We start from the raw sequence: 18,152 nt of genomic DNA on the forward strand, positions 1-18,152 counted from the left end.
AAGCTGCAGGCCACTGTTATTGGAGAAAAAGCCGTCTCCTCATGTTGTGTGAGTAAAGGAAAAAAGCTCTGTTTCGCAGGCTGTCTCAATATTTTTGGTATAATAAGCCCATGATCACAGCTGACATTGCATCCATTTGAGGACCGGGGTGTACACAAGACCTAGTTCTATCTAGACATTCCATTACCAATTAGAGCCAGCTTCTGAGGCTGCACCTCCTAGTTTCTGAGCAAGGCAGGGGAGGGAGGGAGGATAATTTTCCCTCCTTCCCCATAAAGTTCTCCCCTATAGCCACTAAAGTTCCACTAAAGCTGCCAGATGATGATGAACAGTCTCCTGCCAAGGAGCAGTATAGAGGGCTGTGTTGTAACAGGCATGCACAAATCACCCCCTAAGGTCAGTGCTTGCCTTCTTAGTGGGTGCATCAGCTTTCACTCTCTCTTTTCATAAACACAGAAGAATCAGATTAGACCTTGGTTTTCAATAGCTGAGAATTATTTCCGTTGCCTTTTTTCTCATCTCCCGGTCTACCCCAACGGTGACACAGGACTCTCTCTGGGTCTGTCTCTTACTAGCAGAAATGTTGTTGATTCCAGAGGAGAGATTCAGATCAGCAAAATATCCCATTCCAGAAAAACCGTATCTTCAGCTATGGAATGGGATGCATAAGTGTCTTTGTTGCTCAGCTACAGGAAAAGTAGATTTTACTTTGACATTTCTATTCAGCGCCATGGCCAGATGGAAAATATTAGGGTCACATGTAGGCTCTTCTGTCTTCCTTTTTGTGAGACTAAATGTGGTTCTTGTAGGGTAAAGAATAGGTAATGAAATTGCTGCCTTCTCCTCACAGCAAACTACTCCAGCTGTGCTGTGAAAGGGTGATGGGTTACTGCTTCTAATGCTGTATCCCAGTCTTGCTGTAAACATCTAAACCCCTTCAAATTCCCTGGGAGCCACAAAGGTCAAAGAACATGTGCAATTCAGGGATTATGCTTTTGTTCAAAAGGTAAGAGTGATGCCACTGCTACAGAATCTGGTGTGGAAACAGAGACATTAAGATCTTCTAACGTTTCCAGTAGCAGAGTGTTTTCTTTTGTTACGCTTCCAAACAGAAAATATTGAGAAGAAAGAAGAAAATGGGTTTCTTGACTTGCTTTTTAAATTTTATGAGTGAGAAATAATGAATCTTTTGAAGATGAGCTTTTATTTTGGTGATGGCTTTCAGTTACAAAAGTCTAGACAGGATAACTAACCCACTTCTTGGGTTCATGTTGAATTACTATGTTTTTACTTTGGTAAAATATTGCGATGTTTTTACTTTTCTCTTTGGTACACTTTGCCTCTGATAGGTAGTCAGGGACTATGTTTAGAGCACCAACCTTTGTTTCCTTCTTTACTTGCTGAATCAGAGAGTTAAGGACCAGAGAAAGCTTTTTCCTTATTTAGTCTGCTTTCCAAGCATCTCCTTGCATATGGAGCTACTGCTGGGTGGAGAGATGGATAAGAATGGGGGAGAAAGTGATGCACTTAGGGACAGACCTGTATTCTGAAATTGTTCCAAAGTTTAATCTGGTCCATAGGAAGAAGCAGGTTAGGAGACTGATTCTGAAGGAGGATTGATATTGGCACAGAAACCTAGAGGGCTCTGCAAAAGTCCTCTGCTTCTTGGGAACAGCTCAGAACAGGTATTGAACAAAGAGGATTGAAAGTGACTTGAATTTCCTTGCAGGAAGAGGACAGGGAGTGATGAAAGTCTACATTAAGTAGAACAGAAAATATAGATCAAAATTTATTAAAGAAGACACAGTAACCACACTGTTTATACTTGGGTATCATGTTTTTACACAACTTGAGAGCTGAAGAAGTTTGTCTTCATAAAGAGTATTCCTTCTTTCTTCCCTCTTTCCTATTTCCTATTTCCTGGGATCTGGGAACACGCTTTAGGGAACACCTAACCATGCTTTCTCTGATTTTACCTTCTTTCCTAGCCTTGTGGACCAGACAAATATCTACCCTGAGCTGGTAGGACCGTTTCTGCATTACTTCAGTAGAACACAAATATCAGAAACTTCCACAGTTTTTTCCATAAGGACAGACCAACGAAAGCAAAAATTCAGGAAAATATGACAGAACTAAAGCATCATGAGTAATCTTAGTGTTATTCAGACACAACTTTTTGAAAATACAGAAGAATCAAGTTATCCTTTATTGTTGGCATTCCTAGAGTACTTCATTGAAGAGCTTAAAATAGCTTTTATATCTCAAAAATGAATAATCATGTTTACTGTAAACAAGGGAGACAAAAGTTTTTGTCAGAAACGTTTAATCCTATTCTCATGAGAATACATAAATGGGTAAGTTGAACAATCTCTTTCTGGAACTTGATGGTGGACATTGCATAGCATGTTATGCAGCATAAATTATGCCTCGTTTCTCTAGCTTGGAAAAATACTTGAACGTAGTTCTGCCTAAATTAATCTCCTTGGATTTTGAAATAAAAGGGAGAGAATAAATGTCAAAACAGCCTGCAGGAAGACACTCTAGGATGTAACGAGCTATTTTCAGTCATTTACGAGCAGACCTTACTGATCAGAGAGGTCCCAGTTTACTAAAAGATAGCAAATGTGATGTCCATCTACAAGGAGGGCCAGGAGGAGGCTCTGGGGAACTATAGGCCAGTCAGGCTGACCTTGGTGCCAAGAAAGGTAATGGAGCAGATCTCTTGAGTGCCACCATGGAGAATGTGCAAAGCAACCAGGGGATCAGGCCCAGTTTCATCCCCAAAAAATTGTCCAGCAATATTACAGGCCACCCAGGGAAGTGTTGGAGTCACCATCTCTGGAGGGATTTAAAAGTGTCTAAGTGTGGCATTTAGGGACACGGCTTAGTAGTGGACTTGGCAGGGCTGGGTTTACAGTTGGACACGATAATTCTAGAGGTCTTTTCCAACCTAAACAATTCTATGATCCTATGAAAATTGTGGGATTTGTGTGTTAGCTCAAAACAAGGATTTTCTTAAAGAAACCAATCTATGTCTATCACAGAGATTGTGAGGGCTGCCTGATCCTGAAGCACAGTCGACTTTAACCAGAGTTACTGTACTGCATCTAATGAGAGGATTTGACAGTTCCATGGAGCATATTTTCAATACTGTAGTTGCAGACCTTACATACTCCAAGGGAAGAGCAATCTCAGCTTCAAGGAAAGAGAATGAACTTTTCAATGGGCACCGGGCATGACAATATTTGTGTATTTCCTAGAAGACACTTGCATCATATTTTTTGCTGAGTTGAAGTTGAAACATTCACAGAGAGAAAGCATATGCAAAAGAGCTGAGCTCAGGTCTTTGTTCAGAGTTGTGTTAGATTCATTAGGGTCCTCTGTGCTATATATAAATCAAGAATGGATTAAGATAATCTAAAACAGAAGACATGACTGGCAGTTGTGTTTCTCAGCCTTGAACTACTCCATCATTTATTCTGACAAGAAGATATTCAATAGCTTGCAGATTGTTTGCTCACTTGACTGCTTAAATACAATGTTGTTGCCAGGACCAAATTTAGGCATGGTGGTTTGAGCACCTGCTGGGTTAGACAAAACCCTTTTACCAAAGTGACTTTCTTACTCATCCTCCTGAGGACTGCTGAGTTGGCTTTGTCAGGCAAAGATCTCTGTGCCTCAGCATTCTTATGCAGCTGTTTGCAGCCTTTACTTTCTTATCAACAGCTTTCAGTGTAAGCATTACTCATCTTGTGTATTGAGCACCAAGGTCTCTTCTACATGGGCTGTACAAGGTCTCTTCTACTGGTGTTGACAGCCTTCAGCAGAGATGGCAGATGAGTTCCTCCTTTGCCTTTTGCCATATGTAGAATTTTGCTGTGCATAAAAATCCTTGAAGTGTGACATCTCGTAGCATCTGGGCAGTGCCACACAACTGGGTCCCTGGAACTCTGGGGCTCTCCTGGGGCCCTCAGAAGTGTGGTGACAACCTGCCAGCTGGAAGACCAACCAGATAGAAATACTAAGCAAGTACTACAAACTGCTACCTATATTTGAGTAGATAGTGCTGGGAGCAGAAGGTACTGCCCTTTACTTTGCTGGCTTCCATGTGCTGCCAGAGCCATAACTAGATCTTCAGGCTGTCAGTGACTTGCCTGTTTGCCCCTGAGCTTGACAGCAGGTACTGCATAGGTTGTGCTGGAGAAGGCAGCTACATCCACAGGTGTAGGATTTCCTAGCACCTTTTTCCCCTTTGCCTGACACCTTTTGCAGAGCTGCCAGATGAAGTTTTCACAGCAGAAGGTCCCTGTGTACATCTCTCTTTGGGCAATACAGAGACTGCACCAGTGCTGCCTTTGAGGTTTTGGCTCTCAGGGCTCTTGATGAAACCAGTAAACCACTCTGTGCTCCGTGAGGGGCTACATCACAGGACTTGGCCCTGCCCCAACAGACCCTGATGGGGACCTCCAGCCACCAGGGAACCACTGCACCCTGTGACACCCTGCACAATGGACCATGGAGAACACTGAAGGTTCCAAATGTTTGTTGGTGCTATTACATGGTTGTAACGTACTGTGCTGGGTTTGGCTGGGGTAGAGATAATTTTCCTCACAGTGCTTGTATGATGGTAAGGTTTGAATTTGTTGGAAACAGTGCTGATAACACAGAGATGTTTCTGCTATTGCTGAGCAGGGCTTACACAAAGACAAGGACTTTTCTTCTCCTCATCCCAACCAATCAGTGAGTGGCCTGGAGGTACCCAAGGAGTTTTGAGGGGAACACCTCTGGGACAGCTGACCTCTACTGACCATAGGTATATCCCGTACTATATAGCATTATGCTCTGCAGATAAAGCTGGGAAAGAAGTAGGAAAAGGGTACATTTTGGAATAACAGCATTTTTCTTCCCAAGTCACTTCTACACGTGATGGAGCCCTGCTTTCATCGGGGTAAATAAATACCTGCCTGCCCATAGTAAGTGCTGAATGAATTCCTTGCTTTGCCTTCCTTGCATGCATGCAGATTTTGCTTTATCTACTAAACTCTCTTTATCTCAGTCCAGAAATTTTCCCACTTCACTCTTCTGATTCTCTCCCCCACCAGCAGGATGGAGCAGTGAGTGAGTGGCTGCGTGGTGCTTAATTGACAGCTGGGGTTAAAACATGATATGAAGAAAGCTTAAAAATATACCTGCTGAGTGGCTGTATAGACGTCTAAGTCCTCATGTTACGTGCATCCTTGTGGGTGTATGTGGTTTTCTCCCTAATGAGCTTGGCAAGGATTTTTGGAGTGGAGGGAAGGCCGAGGAGAGGAAGAGTTTGCCCTCCTTTGTACCATGTGGCACACATTCCTCTTAAGCTAATTTATCTAGCAAATTATTTGTAATTGTGAGGACCTGTGACTCTTGGCAACAGAAACAGAGTTACGTCTTCTTGTGGCACATTGCAGCAGACATTTAAAATATAATGAGCCTTGTGTTTGTCAGGAGGTGGTGGGTAGTGTAACGTGGGCTATGGTAACATGTAGGGAAAATGTTTTTATGCCAGTTCTGGAAAAAAATTGTTGTGCTTTGCTTTCATCTGTGGGTAACTGGACTTAGTGATTCAGGTGATATTTTCAGGCATTAACCTGTTTGAAACACTAACCTGCCTTTGACAGAAGATGGTAGGCCAGATCCAGCAGGCTTCAAAATTCATTTGATTTCCAATAACTCCTTCCAACCAGTCTGGGCTTTTCATGTTGCCCTTGATAAACCTGGAAATGTTTTAGGTTAGATAGCATACAGCTAGGGAATTTTGCAGGTTTCTGCTTTCAAATAAAACACTACTAATAAATGAGAGCACTTCCAACGTACGATGTGGCTTTTCAAAGGTCTCTAAAAGATTAAGGAATATGTCAGGAGGTGAGTGCAGTGCCATTTTTCTTCCTTTCTGTAAGTTACAGCAAGTGGCGGGTTTATCAGCTGTTTCACATGTTTTGATAGAGACAATACAAACAAGTGTTTCTAAACATGTGCTCTCAGTAGCTCTCCTGCTTTTCCTTCACTTGCCAGTAATCTTGTCTTACTGGCTGTTGTTTTATTCTGTGCCCTGTTTGCTTCTCTCTTTTTTCTTTCTTTTTTTTTTTTTTTTTTTTGTCACCTTATCTGTCTCAAGAAATTGTAGTTTTCTGTTTTATTACATAAAACAGGAATATTTCCAGAATATGTACAGCTATGCTCTTGAACCTGTGACATTTAAAGGGCAATAGAATGCTAATGTGACTAATAAAACAGGAAAATGGCTTTATATAAGTCAATGTGGAAATGGCTCAACCTACCTTTTAAATGGACTAATTTAAACAACATTCATTCACAGGGGCATGGAGGGAGGATGCAAAACTTCGGTGATACAGATAGAACTATAAAAAACCAAATCAAGCCCTTGTCATTCTCTTTTGATACCTTTAAAAAAGATCCAGCCAACTTTTCATATGATGGGGAATCCTTGCCATTTATTTTCTGCAGATGATAACTCACAAGAGTAATTGACTGTTTTTGTTTCATTTTCATTCTACTCTGAAAAAAATGTTATAACTTAAAAGTGGTTTTATTAGATTTTTTTTTTTACATCGATTTTTGGATTTTTCTTTGAACATGTACAGTAAAGTTCCGCATTTTATAGTTCAGTGTTTCTAGCTAATGCTATGAGGCCTATGACAACTATCTATTACACTTGTGGGTCAAATCCTTTCTGAACAATACTAAGGCTGTCCTGATTTTAAATGTGTGGCATGTGGCCGTTAAGTCATGAAATTACATGTATGGATTGAAAAGGAAGGAAAGAACCCATAAGTTTTACCTTTTTGACCTTTCTTTTCCACCCTGATCAAGGTTTCTCAGTCAACATGGAAAAACATCAGGATTTTCAGATTATTACAATAGTCAAAAGGCCACAAATAACATTTTGTGATTATGACCCACAGTAATTCTAAGATATGTTATTATTCTGAGTATAATTGATTTCTTTGATTAAGATATACATATGAAGGAAATTTGGGGGTTGAAAGTTCAGAGTGTCCCATGTATGTGTGCTAAAGTTTTGTACATGCAATAAGAGAATTATAGGTATTTTTTCTGTTTCTTTAACAAGAACAACAGCAAAAAACAAACCCCAATCACTCAGAGAGTAAGCAGATACAGATCTTATATGACAGCTCAAAATTACTCTTGACTAATTAACATTAAAAGCTTATTAAAATATTGTTTCCTTTAATGCAAGTTACTCTTTCATCTTTTCCAGTAATGCATCACCTATTAAATTTTTGATGTGGAAAATTAGTGCTTCAGGTCTGAAGAGAGTGACATGCATAGTGTTGAGAGAGTGACAAGAATAATGTTTGTGCTAGAATTTCAGGATTAATAGTGAAGATTCACCCTTCCTAGTGGAAGAGAAATGTGGACACCTCATGGAAACTCCATGCTGTAAGTTTTATCTTAACTCCAAACAATCAGTGATATCGAAGCTTTCTTACACTTTGATTTTACAATATATAGAAATCTTTATTATGCCTCTTTTTTGTCCCAGTACATCAAGGTGCTTTCTCTTCTTCTTTCTGTGTGCTCTGCTCAACATTCTAGCTTAAGTGTTTCCTGCCACTGAGAGAGCTTGTTGAGTTGGTGTCTTAGCTCCGGCCAGGACAGAGTTAATATTTTTTTTAAATAGCTGGGTGTGGTGGTGCCCACCTCTAGTCCCAGCTGACAGGGAGGCAGAGCCCATTGGACCAAGAATCCCAATTTCCTTTTACAGTTTGTCCTAGGCTGCAGTACTCTGTGATGTGGGCACTGCCAAGACTGTAATGTTATTGTGTACCATCCTATGCCATTGCCAGTGGTGGGGAAAAGGGGCTCTGGCTTCCTAGAGGAAAGGCATTCCTTTTCTGCTCAGGAGAAAGCATGGGGTGATGGGAAAGAACTGTTTGGTATTTGTTGTGGGTTTTATCTGTAAATTGTTGACTTATATTCTGTTACTAATTTTGTAGCTCTTACTGTTCGTTTTCTTATCTCATTTCCATTTCCAGTAAATTAATTGTTCTTATTTCAACCTGTAACACCATTTTGTGCCTCCTCTCAACTCCATCCCCAGAGCAGGAAGGGAAAGGGGAAGGGGAGTGGGGGAGCCAAGAGAGTGGTAGCTGGTTTGGGGCAGTCTCGGGGGAAGTGGGGGAAGAACGAGGCACTAAACTGGGGAGCATCATTCCTAAATCATGACATGACAAGACATGAGTTGGCCTTTTCAGCTTTGCTGGGTTTTGTGAGTAGCAAATCCATGAGGACAGGATGAGTTAGCCTGATATGTCTGCAGTGGCCATCCTTTGTGAGCTGACTCGCATACTGTGGCCTGTAGCTCAGGATCTTTGAGCCCTATACAGTCTTAAAAACTAGTGTTTCTAGAATGAATTTGATCCCACTGGTGATGGTGGTCACCTGCTCACTAAACTATCATGTACAATGTAGGCATTTTCTTGAAGAATTTCCTTCAAGCTGGAAACTCAGGTTTTTTTATAAAGCTAATAAAAATACCTTTTTACCCCTACATTAGTTTTTCCCAGTGTCAGTAACATAGGAATTTTACTGGACAAATGCCTCGCCTTGATTTCTCCCTTCTCGTTTTGATAGCCACATGCAGATTTTTTCCCCTCCTTACTGCAGTCCTTTTTTTCCTATTTCCCCTTGTCTCTATCCTTTTCTCTGGGAATAGAAAGGACAGGGGAAAATGATTACCTCCTGCTCACTTTCAAGATTCAGAACATTGTAGAAGACTTTATGGCAATCTGTTCTCCAGCTGAAAACAGCTGGTATAAATGCACTGTAGAAGTAATTTAAAGATTGCTCATACTTAGTGCTGAAGATTTTAAAATGTGCTGGAATTTTGCAGGAAATCTTTACTGAACAAAATAAAAAAACCCATGAATATTGTTCAATAATGTTTATCTAAAAAGACTGAATGTCATTCCCAACATGGTGCAACTGTAAGACTGTAAAGGAAAGGAAGTTTTCTCACTGTTGTATCATAGAAAGCAAAAACTTATTGTGAATTCATATGGGGCCTTGCAACTTAAAACCTACTTTTTAATGTCAAAAACAGTTATCTTAATCTCCAGTGACAAAGCTTTTCCATGAAATGTGTTTTCTATCTGTATGCTTTCTATCTTAGTATGCCACACACTTCTCACACCCACAGCTTCATGACGACAGTACCTCATGCTGCAATCCCTTGAAAGAGATTTTGATTTGGCTGCAATATTCCTGGTCATGTTGGATGCTTGGCTGCAATAAAATCTGATCTGGACCATTCTGTGGTTTTGCTTTGCTGAAAATTTGCACAAGAACTTTTATTCTTCCTTTCCTATGGTAAAAGCTACAAATACCATGTCTTTAAAGAGAATTCCAAAGAGTGCTCAATATTGAGGAGTAGCAGGGTGATAGTCACCAGCTTGTCACTGGCTGTGACTATCTAGGTTTTGTTGTTGTAGAAGGGCCACTCTCCTGTACCCATTGCTCACATATCTGACGAAAACAACTTCCAGCCCTAGAAACTTTGTGGGAAGGCAGATTTCAGCCTTTGTGTGGCTGTAGATACAACACAATGAATTCAGTCATAATTAATGAATGACTTAGTGGTTTTTTCTGTGGATTTTAGCCACTCAATCTTAATATTGTCTTGAGACTTACAATGTTATAAGAAAGTACAGCTGGTTATTAATTACTCAGTAGCCATTTTTTTATTCCATGTAGCCAATATTAACTGGCTCAAAATCATAATATATATGGATGATTATTCGTTGTAGCAGCACCTTTGTTTCAAACCTATTGAATCTTTCAAATGCTCCAGAAATTTAGGAATGGCAGATAATACTTGTCTTCCAAAAAAGTAGGCTAACTTTAATAAATTCTTATATGTCACTAAATCTTTTGGAGCTAGATGGTTTTAATAGAGGTGTAAGAGTTCAGCTTTAAAATTTGGGCACTAAAGCCACAGTACTTAAACTAAAACAAACTAGTGATATGTTTAAACCATATTTTTTGTCTGACTGTGGTAAGAATCTGTAAGTCCAAGAGCTCCTACAAGGAATATATATACCAACAAGGCAGTGGCTTAAAAAAAAAAAAAAAAGACAGTGGTTGGCAAGGGCTGCTGGGCTGAAGGAGAGACAAGCACATTCCTATGGAAGCAGTTCTTGGCTCCCAGACCAGCCAAGTCCAACAGGATGTAGGCTGAGCCTTGGCCTGATAACTGCTGTGCATTTCCTGATTTTCCTTTCTGGTCAGGGCGCATATTTGATTTACTGCAGTCACTCAGGGGAGAAAACAGCAATAAAGGGTGAGAATTTAGGAACCTTTTTGATTATACACTGTTTCTTCTAGGAAATCAGATTATGGAATTTTGCTGCTTTTCTGACCCTAGAAATAGGTGGATCTTTTTAGTCAGTTTTGCAAAGCTGTGTTGAAACAGAGATAGGAGTCTCTAGCTTCCTACCTACAGTGTAAGTTTTGTGGAAGACTGGAGGTGTAGTTTGGTATTGAGGGTAGGAAGTGATGGCCTGGGTAGAAAATATGCAACTTGTAGGAAGACAGACTTTGCTGGGTCTGGTGTTCATGAAATAACATGCTGATTTCTATTAAATGTGACAGTTTATGAATATTCGTAGCTGCTTAAATTTCCTCAAAGATGAAAAAAATATTTTTAGGGATATTTATTATTTTTGCATTTCAATACTGCCTTGTTAAAATTTATGATACTTATCTTGGTTCTTTGTTTTATTTTTTCTGTTGTTCTGCTAGAAAATATGCATCTCATAGATACTTTACTTCTTAGCGGTGAAGTTCATGAAATAGCAATTTTCTTCCACTGTCTCCCTTGTCATTCTATGTTTCTCTTAATCAGTCAAAGTGCTTGTGTCTGTTTGTCATTTTCTAGTTGGTAGTAAACCTTGACAGAGTAAGGGATATATTTTTTGTTATACATCACCTAATATAAAGGGAAGTTTACTATTTTGAAGTCCTCCTGATTGCTCTGAATGATTGAAATTAACTGCTGTCAGGGTTAAGGGGTGATAAAGCAGTACTTCACCTCTTTTACTTCCTTACCATCTGAACTTCTCAGATGAGCTTTATTACAATGCATAAGGGCTGATTTTTCTTTTATTTGCTTGATTTTGTTTTTCCTAATAGTTCAGTTCTTTCTAAGAGCATCTATGCCTTTTTATTTACTTAAGCTGTACTTAAATCTTATTTTTTAATATTTTTATGCTTGCTTTTATGTTATTTTTTAATGTTGTACTTCATGGCATCCAAGGATGATGAAAACTGTTGCTGTCCTCAGATAATGTCAGAATTCGGATAATTTCTTTCAGCCTGATGAGAGAGAATAGCACACTTAGGACAAAGAATAAAGTCCAAAAATGCACTTTTTATTTCCTTTTTTTTTTTTTACTGTATCATCAGTTGGACTCAATGATCTTAAAGGTCTCTTCCAACCTAGTGATTCTGTTCTGTATTTTATAGTCAGACATTGGACAATATTTCCAAAAGTAAACTAACTTTCTGCAGATGCAGTTACCAGCAACTGGGGTTTTTATAAAAATAAAATAAAAAATACATGAAGATTAACTTTTTATCTACCATTACCCAGAAGAATATAGCAGATAAATGAGAAAGAGTGTTATGTGTGTAGAAATTAGTCTTTAGCTTATAGTAGGGGAAGGGTTCACTTTAACAAAGTTCAATAAAACTGGAACTGGAGAATGTCTTGTTACCGTTCTTGTAGATTTTGGGCTGCCAGTCCACTGGGATAAAAGATCACTTAAGTGCAACAAAAGATCACTTAAGTGCAAAAGCATCATCTATGCCACACTGTAGATGTCTGCAGAAGCACAAATACAAAATTTTTATGTAAAGTAACTGTGATAAAAGACCTACCAAAGCTTGCAAACTTGGAAAGAAAAGATTTTCTTATTTAAGAAGATTATGATGCAAAGAATAAGAATTTTTTTTATATGACTGGTATGCAAATACACTTAAAACAGGAAACAACCATCTGAATAAACAAGAGAGCATAAGGCTTTGTAAAGCTTTGTGTAGCACCAGATGTAAAAAAAAGAATAATACAGCAGCAGTCTACAACCCCTAAAATGTTAAATGTTGGATAAACTGTTGAATATGAATGAATAATCTAGGCTAGACAAGATAAGGCAAAAGAAGACTCAGTCAAAGCCAAATTAATGTTCAGTTAACAAGAAAACAGTGCCATTGGATGCTGTGAACTGCAATGAACTTCTAAGGAAAAATTAACTGAAAATTCACATTGTAGGAGCACCATACTGCAGCGTTCACAGCCAATGTTTCTTAGGCTCCCGTCAGTGACTTTAAGACCTCACAAATGTTTCATAAAGCAGTGTTTTTGCTCAGATTTTATTTAGAAAAGGGGTTTATCTGAGGCATCAATCAAGCTTGCTAAGAAATTTTCTGTCTTTGAATAAAAAGGACTTTGAGACATCATCTGTTTCTCCTCTCTGACCTGACACAGAGCAGACAATATTTATCTACCTTTGGTTGAAAGGCTGTAGAATCCATGGCTTTGCTTTGCAGCCTAATTTATCACTTGATTATTATTGTAGTTAGAGGTTTTTTCGTACTCCCTGAGCTAATATTTTTTGGCTGCACGTATTTCTATTTGACACGGTCACAGTGAGCATAGGGGATCTTTGCTCTCTTTTCTCTCTTTAGTATGAGAAGAAAGACTTTTACCTACTGAGTGACTGAAACACTTTCCATACCCTTTTTTACTGTTCTCCTTCTCTTTCAGCCCCTTCTCTCTCTCTCACTCCCTCCAGAGACAAAAATGTCTTTGTCTTTCCTAACAAGGTGTATCACTAAATTTCCAAATCCAAAGTTATTTCCACTATTGTCTTCTGCATCTCCCTTATTTTTTGTTTCCTCAGGACTGGACTCTGAGGTGCATCCAACCAAAGCTTCACAAGTGCCAAGCACAGCAAATGAATGTGTTACATGTACCACGTATATTAAGATAGTGCCAGAGACTGCTAGCATTTGAACCACTGCTGCTTCACTAATTATTTCCCATTTTGTATTTGTGCATTCAACTGTTTCTTCCCAGATGTAAACATGTGTCTTTTTATTACATTTTTTCCTATTAGGATTGTGTGGGAGCATTGAGGGGAAGGAGCAGCACATTTAAATGGGAGAATTACTGTAGAAACCTGGCAGGCCCCCCTTGACACCAATGAAGAAGTCAACAAGAAGAAAAGTCAGACTCTTCTCAGAGGTGGGAGGATGACAGACTATGGATATGAGTGGAAATAAAAACAGTTGAGCCTGAATATAACAGAAAACTTTTTCAAAGTGAGGAGAGTGGAAAAGATTGCCTTTGAAGGTTGTAACTGCAGTTTCTGCTGTCTTCACATTTGGTTTTGGCCAATTAGGTCTTGGAAAACTTTTAGAGAAACCTGGTCTGATCCCCTGTGCAGAAAGTTAGACTAAAGGTCTCTTGAGGTCCCTTTAAATTTAAATTTTCCTGTAGTTGTTTCTGTGATTCTCAAAGGTGCTGACTTGTTATCTGAGATGCTAACAATCATTTTCAGCAAGGGACTGGACTAAATACTTTAAATATAATTCTATTTCATGTTAAGCCATGATTTAAAATACTGACTAGCACTAGATTCACAGCAGATCACTCCAAATCCCATCTTGAGACTGAAAATTCTGACTTAAGACGTGAGTGTTGTTTTAAAATCAGGTATTCATGCACTGACATTTCCATTGAATTGTATTTATGAGATGTGAGACTATCATGCAGGTATGTGGAAAAGCTTAGGTAGATAACATAAATGTCATATCTGTGTCTTTCTCCTTATCATCTAGGCCAGTAATCCTAATAAATATACTGAATTAAACTCACCTAATATGATTTCTCATTGTTTTATTATTGCTTTTTATTAACCTAATGTCTTCTTGGTCACAGTAACCAATAATTTAAGTATTTCTTGCTGGTATTTTCCTAAGCACTGGCAAAAACTTGATTAATACATATTAGAATGTTATTTTAGAAAGGCACCACTGGTGCTGTCTTGGCTTTCTCTGTTTCTGAGAGACACTTTTTTTCCTCTGAGTTGTTAGGGATGGCTTTCACCAGTTCCTGAAACACTTTAGGGTGAGCTTTTTCAGGTCCAGCTATATTGAAAATATCTATCCTTGCCTTCGTACTTTTAAGATGTCCTTTCCTTATTGTGCTCTGTGTTCCTCTCTCCTTAATTATACATTGTGTCATTATATAAGAAAAGGATGGAAATATCAGTATCTCAGTCTTATCTGTATCATACGTTATTTGTTGTTCTTTCAAAGTATATGGTGCACATATTTTTTCTATTTTTTTCTCTTATATTCAGTAAAAATATAGAAGTATTTCTGATGCAATCAGTGAACTTTTCCCTACTGAGATATAAAACCTTTTATGTTCCTCGCTAGCTGTAACTCATTTTGCGAGTTTCTCTTTTAATTTAATTTTTTTGAGCTGGTTTACTCCCTCATTCATTCTTGGTCATATGTTCCTGTTTCCACGTTTTGTGTGGTTCCCCTCTAGTTTTCATGTTTCACACCCTGAATGGTGTGGCAACTAAGATAAACCCCATCTGTCTTTCAGGGTTGCTGGAAATATCAAGATTATTTGAGTGTATATGTTGGCACACATAGAGGTGGTTAGGTCATAATGCCTAGGTCACCAAGAACTCCTTTTTTCCACAGGATATGGTTGACCAATCTGGAATCAAAGTCAGTCTCTGGAAACCCAGAGGGGCAGTATACCAGTCAAACTACACCAAGTCTTTCGAAGATCATAGAATTAACTGCAGTTACAGCTAAATTAAATTGCAGTTGCCATTTGAGTTAATTGCAGTTAAATTAAATGCAGTCCAAATAGCAAAAGGAAACAATGAAAATACAAGCCATTCCCAACAGACCTCATAAAAAAAAATAGGAAATAACCTTTCCACTGCAAATTACACAAACAGCCTCATTATTACAGGGTTCTCTGTAGACTTCTGGGAACTGACTGACTTCTTGGAACAGTTATGGATAAAGAAATAAAATATTTGGGCAGAAATGGAGTGCCAAACAGTATCATTTGGGATAATGAACCTCAGTGTATTCATAGCTGGTCTGTGTAATTTACTGTAAAACAGAAATTGAACCATGCCTTACTGCCATAAAACAGTCACTCATCACTGTTAAACTGAGTTAAAACTGTTAAGTATTTGTAAAAGTTGTCAAAAATCAGACCATCATATGTGCATGGGAAATCATTTTGGAAATTAAAAGAAATGCTACTGAAGGCCTGTTTCATCTGCAGCTTAGCAGAGTGCAGGATGCCACGTTCCTCTGGTGTGCCAGGGCTGGAAAGGGTTACAGGCAAAAAAGTACAAAAGACAAAAGCTTGCTGCTGCTTCTAGTAGACTTTCATGAACTACAGCTGGTCAGGCTCAAAATGGTTCCTTGGGACAAATCATATATTAACTGGGAGTTGATATCCATTTAATATATAAGCAAACATTCATATTAACATCACTATAAGTGAAAATACATGTTTACTTAAAGGACAGCTATACTGGACCATCAGGAATGCATTAGGAATGTAATTTTGAAGACAGTGAAACCTACACTCCACTGTGACTTATTCAGTAGGAAGCAGAAGGAATAGGTCAACAATTATCATTAGATATCCATACAGATTTGCAAAATACCATAAAACTAGAATAACATAGGAGATAAAAGAAGAAGTATCCTGCCATCACATGAAAACCACTTGCACAAAACCATTTAAACTATTCAATAAATTGCAGGGCCAGTTGTTTTTTTTTGTGTTAGTCAGACACTTGAGGATTGATAGGGATGTAGACTACTGAAGAAAGAAAATTATTACAGTGCATTTAATTTTGTTTCTCCAGAGTATATTATATCACTATACCATCTTATGGATTTGTACATCTAAGATGGCTTGAAAAGCATCATTTTAAAGACTGTATAGTCCTATCTAACATGTGAAGGACCAATAACTTCAAATTACAGAGAAAAAAAAAAGCATTCCTTCTGTACCCTGGCAACCTGAGATTGTAAAAACTTTTTTTACACTTCATATGAACAGTATAAATTTTAAATCTATGTAACAAAATGATGAATATGTAAGTAGGACATGGTATTCCTGTTTAATTATACTGTCTTGAATAATCATGACAAAAGTAATGTTCTGGTGGATAGCCCCTCAGTAAGGGCATTGTACTGTGATCACATCTTTATATAAAAGACGATGTCTAGAAAGTGCTTAGTAAGAGGGGACAGTCAGTGGAGGAAGGAATAAATCCTGAGCGTTGCAGTGGGTTGCCTGTCACTTTTGTTTATGTGTGAATGCTGAACACTGCCTGTGCCATGCTCTGGATGCTTGGCTGCTTTGCCAGTTTTGAAGCATGAGCAGGGACTGAGGTGCATCCACATGAAGCTTTTCTCCCTGTCTCAGGCTTAACATCACTGCTGCCTTATTCCAGTGAGGCTCATGCTTGCGATCCACACGCAGGTCTGGTTATTATTACACTCCCTGGACTCCACCATTGTGCTGCTGCGTACAAGCTCGGTTTTCAGCCTGGCTATGTGCAGCTGGGTACTGGTATTGTATTTGCCAGCATTGTGTAAACCCCATCCATCTGCTGAAGTCATCCAAAATAATTATACTTTTAAATCTACACGGCTCTTGCCAAACCATGCACTCACGAAAGGCAGATGCTGTGAATTTTCCATGGAGATCTGCAGCAAATCCACCATGTGCAGAAGGGGAGTAAGGTGCATTATAAAACTTCCCCCTTGTCTTTTATAATGCAGGAAGGGTTTAATTAGACATAAATGAGTTTGATCAATGAATCATTAACTTCCATTAAACTTTAAGTAGATTGCCTGACCCGGCTACTTCATTCTGAATTTAATCTGGTATACACTTGATAATTAGAGTTAAAGGGACAAGGGCTGGAGGCAATCCTTCTCAATCCTTCACATAAAATGGAGTTGAGTCAGCTAATAAGTTAATTTTATAGTCAGCGTGTAAGGACAGAATTGGCCGTAAAATGTAATTTTCCTAGAAAAACGGATCAGGAAGCAGACTGTCACTTTGTTTTGCTTTCAGAATTACCTCAGGAATTACCTGCCTGGGGTCTTCAAAGCTTTCACAAATCCCATCCTCCTCAGCACAGTAGCTTGGAGGATTAGACTCCATGAATACCATCAGAAACCAGGTGGCAAGGCAGGAAATCTTCTCACGTCTTTGCAAGAATGCTGGTATAGCTCTCCCTGTGGTTGAAAAAAATTGTTCTTCCTTGTCTAGATCCACAGGCTGGGGAAAGAGTGACAGAATGGAGCTTTCTGACAGCTTCCAGCCTTAGGAAAGGTGCAACCTTTGATCTGCTGGCTTTGCCAGCACCTGCATCCAGAACAGCAATTGGCGTTCCTCGTGCGTGCCTGCTGCTTGTTTGGCCATCTGGAAATGGCAGCCTTGCTGCCTTGGGTGACTCTGCACGGCCCTATGCTGTGCAGTAGGGATGGATTCTTGGGAGGTACCAAGTTCATATATGAAATATTTCAATAATCAAAGCTGACTTAAAGAACCAAAGGTTTGCTATTTATCTTACTTCTACAGAAGCGTATTTTTTTGTCCTTCCTCTGAGCTATGATACTCTGCTTTCTGGGTTCAGATTAGGTTATCCTGAGGGATACTGGATGGTTCAAAGTGGACTCCCTTTGCCTGGTTTAGTATTTGCCTTATTCCATCTGAAATATATGTACTTGAGGACAGAACGTATGAGCCTGTTTTGAGTCGGATGCTGTGGAAACAAAAGTAAATTGTGGTGACACTGTGGTATCAAAGGCTGTGGTGGTGGGCAGCCCTGCTGCTGGTATGTTTGACTGCTCACAAAATGCTTATTTCATGGAATGAGAATATTGCCCAAAGATGTACATAAACCCATTTGAGAAAAGAATACTTTGAAACCCAGAGCTGTTCAGCCTGATTTGAACACCATGACCAGTGCTAAAGAGTGATAAAGGAGAGGGCTGGCACA

At 39.0% G+C, this 18,152-nt stretch overlaps 1 long non-coding RNA gene across 1 annotated transcript; it reads left to right on the forward strand.

The window, feature by feature from the left end:
• The first annotated feature begins 4,551 nt into the window (after positions 1–4,551).
• LOC111927037 (uncharacterized) lies at positions 4,552–14,979 on the forward strand. Its single transcript, XR_002863358.2, has 4 exons — positions 4,552–4,592; positions 4,693–4,813; positions 7,386–7,461; positions 13,197–14,979. It is a non-coding gene; the product is annotated as an uncharacterized LOC111927037 (long non-coding RNA).
• Positions 14,980–18,152: the final 3,173 nt, after the last annotated feature.

Source organism: Cyanistes caeruleus, chromosome 2 (assembly GCF_971803275.1).
Source record: "Cyanistes caeruleus chromosome 2, bCyaCae1.hap1.1, whole genome shotgun sequence".
In the NCBI taxonomy this organism is placed as follows: domain Eukaryota; kingdom Metazoa; phylum Chordata; class Aves; order Passeriformes; family Paridae; genus Cyanistes; species Cyanistes caeruleus.